Below are 8,479 nucleotides of genomic sequence, written 5' to 3' on the forward strand. Positions count from 1 at the left end.
GTAACCAACAAATGAATGAATAAATGAATAAATTCATAACCAAATATCCATCAGTTTAGCCTCAAATATTAATCAGTGGTATGCTATTGTTGAATGTGTAATATCTGTATAAATGCTAATTCAGTTTTTTTGCTTTTAAAGTAAAAATCAGTATTGTAACTGGATTATGAGGGAGACTCTGATATTGTAGAATAAACTTGTGAAATAATGGTTTTCAGAAAATGAAATGGCACTAAAGTTTATCTTTCTTCATGAGTTTATCTACTTACTGATATGAGTTCAACTAGTCTTAATGATACATAAAAATGTGAATTTTGAGATATATTACGGTCACCCCAGATGACTTTTTTAAGGCTATGTATTATTAACTTAAGTGTAAAAACACTAAAATGTCAATTTTTTACTTTTCTTTATAAGGGCATGTGTACACTACATTCCAAATGTTTAGAAAATGGCCAAACATACCCATATTTTTGGTATTTTAAAATTGGCCTATTAAAAAGTCTTATCCGTCAATGACCCATATATATATATATATATATATATATATATATATATGGCATAGATTCATTTTTTTAATCTAGATTAATCTCACTGTAATCTTGGAATTAATTTAGATTAAAATGGCTCATTTGAATTCTGCCGAAGACATTCAGAATATGTGTGCTTCCCAAATAATGACTAATAGTAATCCGCCATTTTGTCCGACAAAGCAATCAGGAGTTAGAAGATTAACATTTGTGGAGTTAAACTTGAAAAATTGTGTATAGTGATGTCTTTCCGCGTTTGAAACAACATTGATTCTCATGGTTATTTCATGATAAATGGACTAGTAGGAAGAGATTATCGTTTACGAGCCTCTTGAGCTGAGGCGCTACAGCAATCACGACTATGGTCACGACACATTAAAGAGCAACAAAACGGTTTTTATTGTTTGAATTTCTTAAAGAAAATACACAGTTTTAAAGCTGGGACTTTGTTTAATATCATAAGTAACCTGCTCTGTCTTGTCTGTCGATGTGTTGTCAGTGTCCTCTTTGATCCGCGACGCATTTTTGTAGGCAAAACCCGGAAGCGAGTTAGCATTTTTGGACTTCCGGTTCCAACGCCGTAAAGTCTGTGTGTTTTTTTTTTATGTGTTTTTGCTAAATCGCCTGAAATAAGGTCTGTGGTTAACAAAGCCTCTAAATACTTTCACGTTTTGATCTATGATATAAAACACACCAGTTATAACCCACTAGTGAGTTTTTAAACTTTTACTGTGTCTTAAAATCGGCGGTTGCTAACAAAAAGGGACTACTTCCTTTGGCGGGGACTTTAGAGGTCATCATTAAAAACGGGACATTTGAACAGCATTTCTCATGAAAAAATGGATAAGTGTTCATACACAGCGCAGATCATAATCAGCGAGCATGTTTGTAAATAAAGTAGATTTTTAAATACAGTTTGAGAAAGCTTGGTGGTGACGACGTTGATTTGCGACCATGGTGTGCTGTACTCCGTTTATAGCCTACTGTTAGCCTTTTATATCTGACCACTTTATTTAGGCTTCAAAATCTATAAATGTTGTGTTCACTTGTAAAGATTATCTTGATAGACAAAACGTGTAAGTGTCATAACCCTTTGTTAAACACAGAGCTTATTATCTGCGATTTTCCAAAATTCTATGGGAAAAATGCATAGGCTTTCAACCGTGGGAACTCGTGCGCCGCTAACTTCCGGGTTTGCCTACAAAAACGCGTCATCCCTGGGGCACTCTGTTTCACTGTGTGTGGCGTGACAGCGCCACAGCTTGTCGGACAAAGCAACAGTAACTAAGGGGGGCGGGTCTTTGCGAAGGGTCAATTCGGCTAGGTATACATCCGCGCTAAAATATTAAGGTGAAAGTCATCATAGCTTGCGTAGTATAGACCCAGCTCCCAACCCAACTTTGAGAATGGATTAACGGCTATATTTTTTATCGCCCGATAAGAGTCTCACGTTAAAGAAGCACGTTAAAGGTACTATTTGTGATATTTTTTTCCGCTAGAAGCCTATTCAAAACAAAGGCGTAGTTTGATGACACCAAGTTTTAGAGCGGAAACTTGGGACATGTGGTCTCCATCTCAACGGACGGTGCAAAAGAATAGGGATTGGAGTCTGGAAGAACTCATGTTCGTGGATGCGATTATTAACGTTACTGTAGTATGAAGCAGAGCAGGACCGAGTGTTGCGGGAGCTGAACGAGGAGCTGGAGCGATTGATCAACACACGCCTCACGAGCAGCGGGACTTTTATTATGACACAGCCGCCGGCGCCGCTTCCGCTTTTCCGGTCATGAGTTTACGGGAGCTGTCCTTGTCGACAGAAACAGCGGCAGATGGTAAACAGTAATTATGTTCCATAAATAAGTAACACAATCCACCATAAAACGTGCAAGAAGTAAATAAGGAACTGCTTGAAGCAAGCTAGTGGTTTGCTGGACGCTAGACACTACTTCCGCATCTGTCCACGGCACTGTTGTCATGTGGTTTATACGTCAGTAAAGGCGGTAACAAAGGTAACTGACGTCATTGACAGGCGACTGCTCTGCCCCGTGTCACTGTTTAGAATGGGAATTTTCTCATGATTTACAAGTAGTTGAAAACATTAGAGATATTGTTAGTAATCAGCTGGACAAAATATATAACACTAGCCTAGTGGTTTTTGGATATTTTACTGCAAAAATTGTACATATTGTACCTTTAATGCTGATAACGGCCCACCACTAATATATATACTATAAATAAGGATTTTTCCCCCAGGGACGTGACAGCATCTTTATTCCTGACTTTCAGGTTTCAGGTCACACTGCTAGATTCTTGAGTGAAGCCTCAGGTGAATGGCTGGAGGCCTCGGAGCGAAGAGGATGTCTTGAATGGCAAGGTAACGAGATAGAACTTATGAGCTGCGATGTCTGCTGAGTTCAGGTGTGAATGACGCCCACAGCTCTGAAAAGGGCCCCTCTGTGCTCATTCAACAGAACTGCCTCTGGGTAAGAACGGGTTATTTTCAATGGAATTTACATAAGTACCTCAGAATCCTCGTAACCAAGTAATCTATCAAAGCTTAAAGCGCCTCGAGATGAGTTTCTTTTAGCATCTATGTCTAGCTCACAATTCTAAATGATTTACATCAAGCTGTGGATGCCCCCACTGACCTTGCCTGATCATTCAAAAGAAATCTTATGGCATGACACATTTAGTTTGAATTACATTACACTGAAGGCATTTGGACTCATTTAAAGTACTTATAAGTCAGACCACTCGCAGCTATTATGAATCATGAAATCATTGCTGAAATATAATTGTATTTCAGGGTAGTTTAGGTAATGTGGACACAACTCAGAACCAATCAGCCATAGGTGGAGAATCACTTGGTTTTTCCAGAGAACTGTGTAAAAGAAAAAAGAGGGGTTAAACTTTAATAATTATGCACAATTTATAGTAATTACTATAGTAACCACATGTAAAGTGTGACAAGGACACTGTAAAATAAAGTGTAAAATTTACACACATCATATGGCTCCATCGACATCTGGAGAGCAAAACAGCAGCTGGACATTTCAAATAGGGCATGCGGGGGGAAAAAAGAAATGCTACATGATTTAAAACATCCCACATGTTGGTCTCAAATGTGTCATGGCCTAAAAGTCAAGAAGGCAGCAGGGCTTGTGTCTGCTGTTTAGGGATAATAGCTCTGAGGTTCAAATGTGCATGTTTCCTGGTGATCCTCTGATCCTTTTCCTAGAGGAGAGGTTTAAGAACAGTATGACTGGTCTGTTTGCAAAACACAGTGCTTGTATTCTTGTAGCCTCAAAAGGGAGAAATTCTTTAAAAGATACTTGGGCCAAGCAGAAAGACGTATGCTGAGGATCCGCGATCCTCTCCAGCACGTCCAGGCCGCAGAAACCCTGGTGTCCTTCCAGCTTTGTTAACAAAATGACTTCTTAGTTCTTGACGTTCTTTGTCCTGACATTTTATTAACAAGCAATAATGAAAAACATGCACAGTAATCAAAACAGGCTTTCAGGATGCTAAAGCCTTCCTCTTTTTAAGAAATCCTGTCTAATTTGTAAGACACTTACATATAATCCTGTGGTTGCTGTAAAATACACTGTAGGTCAATTATTATTATTGTTCTCTTTTCAAGTCCATTTAGGCTTCTATTTATAGCATCATCTCCTCCTTTTGAACAGTCCTTATAATCTGACAGCAAGCAGACTTCTGAGGGAAGTTTGAGAGATTCTAGTAATCCTTGTCTCATGCTTAGAGAACATTTTTCATCTCCATTAGTCATGACACACATACACACACATCACATTAATGCTTTATTTAGCAGTTCACTGCTCAGAAGACACTGGTCCACACAACTCGCAGAAACTTTATCAAAGCTAATATTGATTTCAAGTTTTAGCAGCAATTTGGGATATTTACTGGACAACTTTACACCAAATGTACACCGATTAGGCATAACATTATGACCACCTTCCTAATATTGTGTTGGTCCCCTTTTTGCTGCCAAAACAGCCCTGACCCATCGAGGCATGGACTCCACTCGACCCCTGAAGGTGTGCTGTGGTATCTGACACCAAGATGTTAGCAGCATTCCTGTAAGTTGTGAGGTGGGGCCTCCATGGATCGGACTTATACCACAGATACTCGATTTGATTGAGATTTGGGGAATTTGAAGGCCAAGCCAACACCTCAAACTCATTGTTGTGCTCCTCAAACCATTCCTGAACCATTTGTGCTTTGTGGCAGGACGCATTATCCTGCTGAAAGAGGCCACAGCCACCAGGGAATACTGTTTCCATGAAAAGGTGGACATGGTCTGCAGCAATGCTTAAGTAGGTGGTATGTATCAAAGTAACATCCACATGGATGGCAGGACCCAAGGTTTCCCAGTAGAACATTGGCCAAAACATCACACTCCCGCTTGCCTTCTTCCCATAGTGCATCCTGGTGCCATGTGTTCCCCAGGTAAGCGACGCACACACACCCGGCCATCTACGTGTTGTAAAAGAAAACATGAGACCAAGCCACCTTCTTCCATTGCTCCGTGGTCCAGATCTGATGCTCACGGTCCACTGTTGGCACTTTCGGTGGTGGACAGGGGTCAGCATGGGCACCCTGACTGATCTGCGGCTATGCAGCTCCATACACAACAAACTGATGCACTGTGTATTCTGACACCTTTCTATCAGAACCAGCATTAACTTCTTGAGCAATTTGAGCTACAGTAGCTTCTCTGTTGGATCGGACCACACGGGCCAGCCTTCGCTCCCCACGTGCATCAGTGAGCCTTGGCCCTCCATGACCCTGTCGCCGGTTCACCACTGTTCCTTCCTTGGACCACTTTTGATAGATCCTGACCACCGCAGACCGGGAACACCCCACAAGAGCTGCAGTTTTGGAGATGCTCTGACCCAGTCATCTAGCCATCACAATTTGGCCCTTGTCAAACTCGCTCAAATCCTTACGCTTGCCCATTTTTCCTGCTTCTAAGACATCAACTTTGAGGACAAAATGTTCACTTGCTGCCTAATATATCCCACCCTTATGAAGAGATAATCAGTGTTATTCACTTCACCTGCCAGTAATGTTATGCCTGATCAGTGTATATATTCTTTCAAAAATTGATGTGATACTCCTGTTTATTTTAATTATATTTTGTAACAATCATGATTGTAATAGTTCTCAATGGTTCTCTCCTGATAACATTTTTATAATTTATGGCTAACACTGCAGCCCCATTTACATTCTTCTTATGCATGTGGTATGAAAAATTCTTATATCCTAAAAACCGGCGTCTTCCCAGTGCACCATGAATTGATGAAATGATAATGGTACTCCATAAAACTAAAAAGCTGCTCTATAGAATGAAAATACACACATCTGTATTTTTGAAGCCACACAATAAGCAGTGCAATTCACAATTTCTATTTTAACAAAAAGTACAACAAACTCTTTTCTCTAACTCCCAGCTGAGCTGAGCATATAATCACACATTACTTCTAAGCACCAAGTTGGCCAGTGCAATTGGTTATCCGATCTGCACGCAAAATAACCTTGATTTGACATAATTGTACAGTCATTTTGAAAACAGTGCTTTACTGTCTAAGAAAGTGGCCACCGCAACCAACAAAATTCATGCTGCTTATGTTGCTGCTGGGTTTTCAGAGTGATTTTAGCTTGGGGAGCATATTTAAATAAAACAAAAATTACTTTTTAGTCCATCTCAACATCTTCCCCAGCAGTGTAATATAAATTATACATGCTTTGTTGTTTGTCATGAGCTTCATAAAGTCACTGCAGGGGACCATGTATATGGTGGTATAGAGATCTTTTGTCGACTGGACTCACTAACTTGATAGCATAAGCTGTGACTGGTTCAGATTCCTCCGCTTGAGAATAAGGGCACTGAGGATACGTTTTTCAACCCAGAGGAGATCCGTCTTATCCTTCATATCCTCTTTGGCCCACAGACAAGCACTGTTCTTTCTTTATTCAGCCTCAAGCTGTTTTCACATGTACAGCGGGCTCTGCATGGAAGGCAAGGCTGGCCTTCACGCATCCTCAAAGACATGCAAAAACATCTAAAATTCTCTCTGACTCATTTTCTGCCAGACTAGTCAGCTACTTTTGTTTAGAAGAAAAACCCAATGTCAATTGGATGAATTCCATAATTTAAATCTTTAAAGTTCAACAGCAAAACAAATCTCTTTTGTCTTTTTGCCTCAAAGTAAAAAGTAATTGTTGGATAAAGCTTAAAATAAGAAATAATGCCCCTAAAGGGACAGGGTCATGGAGGGAAACATGAAAAACTTTGTTTTTGTGAATGCAAAACTGGTTATGTAAAAAATATGAGGCAGGAGTATTTCAAAGCTTTTGCAAGCAAATGTAAAGTTTATGGAGGAATGGAAAAGCGTTGCCAGCAAATGCAAAAGCTCTGTTCTGAGATATGCTGTGAATTCAATTCAACCTGTGAGATTTAAAATTGTGAAATATGTTACATTGCAAGTTATAAAGTCACAATTATGAGAAACAATGTTGCAGTTGGAAGAATTACGAGCGTTATAGTCATAATTAGCTTTTTATTTTTAATCTAAAGCAGTAATTAGAGTAAATAATATACTGTATAAAAAAAGTATCTTGTAGCTGCAGGCAGTGCTTCTACATTTTCTTTTCGTAAATCTTTTTGGATGAAAGCATCTGCTTATGTTGAAGCATATATTAAAGCTATAATGCACCTGCTGTCTAAATAGCACAAATGAATATTACAATAGTCAAAAACACATGGTACAAAAATTAAATGCTGGTCTAATAAACTTTTTTTTTTAATGTACAAACTCTGTGTTGTCCTCTTTCTGCCCTTGTCCAGCGACAGCAGCTTCCTGTGTTTGTTATTAGAGGATCAAGAAGGGGGCAGCGGCCCATAAACCCCCCTACTGGACAGTGAACCCAAATCACAGAGTATTCCATGACAGAGAGTGAAAAGAGAATGGAATGAGTGAGAAAAGATATAGCAAGCAACGTTCATGGCGCACAAGAATATGCACAGACATACTTCTCAGTACATTATTGCATTGCATCCATCCACAAGTTTCGGCGCTGACCCGCTAAATACGCATTACAGACCTATACTGTAGTAAAAAAGATGAACCACACAAACCACAAAAAGATGAAGAGGATAGCTGACAGAAAGATGAAGGTGGAGGAAATGTGAGCATTGAAGTAAAGACGAGGCAGTAAACATTGTCTCCATCACACTGAAAGATCCATGTGTACATGATGGAGTGGTGAATTTCAGGTGTGACGTACGAAAGGACTGTTTAACCAACTATGAAAGGTGTCCGTGCATATTAACATTATACCTCTTTTCTAATATAATTAGTGCATATAGCATCAGGAAAATATTTTTCCTTGGTCTGCTTCAGAAAATCTACCAGTTTCTGTTCTCATTCCCCCAGCTGCATTTAGTGAGTGGGTGCTGGCAGTAGAATTAACTAAATGCTGAAATGAATAACGGTGCAGGTTGCCAATGGTAAATAGGAAACAGACCTGAACAGCATCATCATGAGCTAAATTGTGCTTTCTATAGCTCAGCATTACATGAATTAAATGTGAATGTCCATAAATCATGATGAAGAAAAGTAGTACTCTTCATATTAGATTATGTAGCTCTCTACTGTCCAATGTTAGGATACATTTTAATGCAATCATTGATATCCCCTTGCAGACTAACGTCCTGCCTGCATCTTTCTCTGTGCTGAAAGAAAGTGCATACCCTATTGCTTTGTTGCAGTCTCCTCAGAAAGTGCTATACTTATCCAAACAAGTTAAATACAAGTCGCAGTGTGTTACTAAGGTATATTAAACAGTTTCAAACTGCAAAAGACAAGGAATAGCTAAGAGGACAGAAAAATATAAATAGACCTGAATAGATTTTTGATATTATT

The sequence above is a fragment of the Chanodichthys erythropterus genome, chromosome 20 (genome assembly GCF_024489055.1).
Source record: "Chanodichthys erythropterus isolate Z2021 chromosome 20, ASM2448905v1, whole genome shotgun sequence".
Classification (NCBI taxonomy): Eukaryota; Metazoa; Chordata; class Actinopteri; order Cypriniformes; family Xenocyprididae; genus Chanodichthys; species Chanodichthys erythropterus.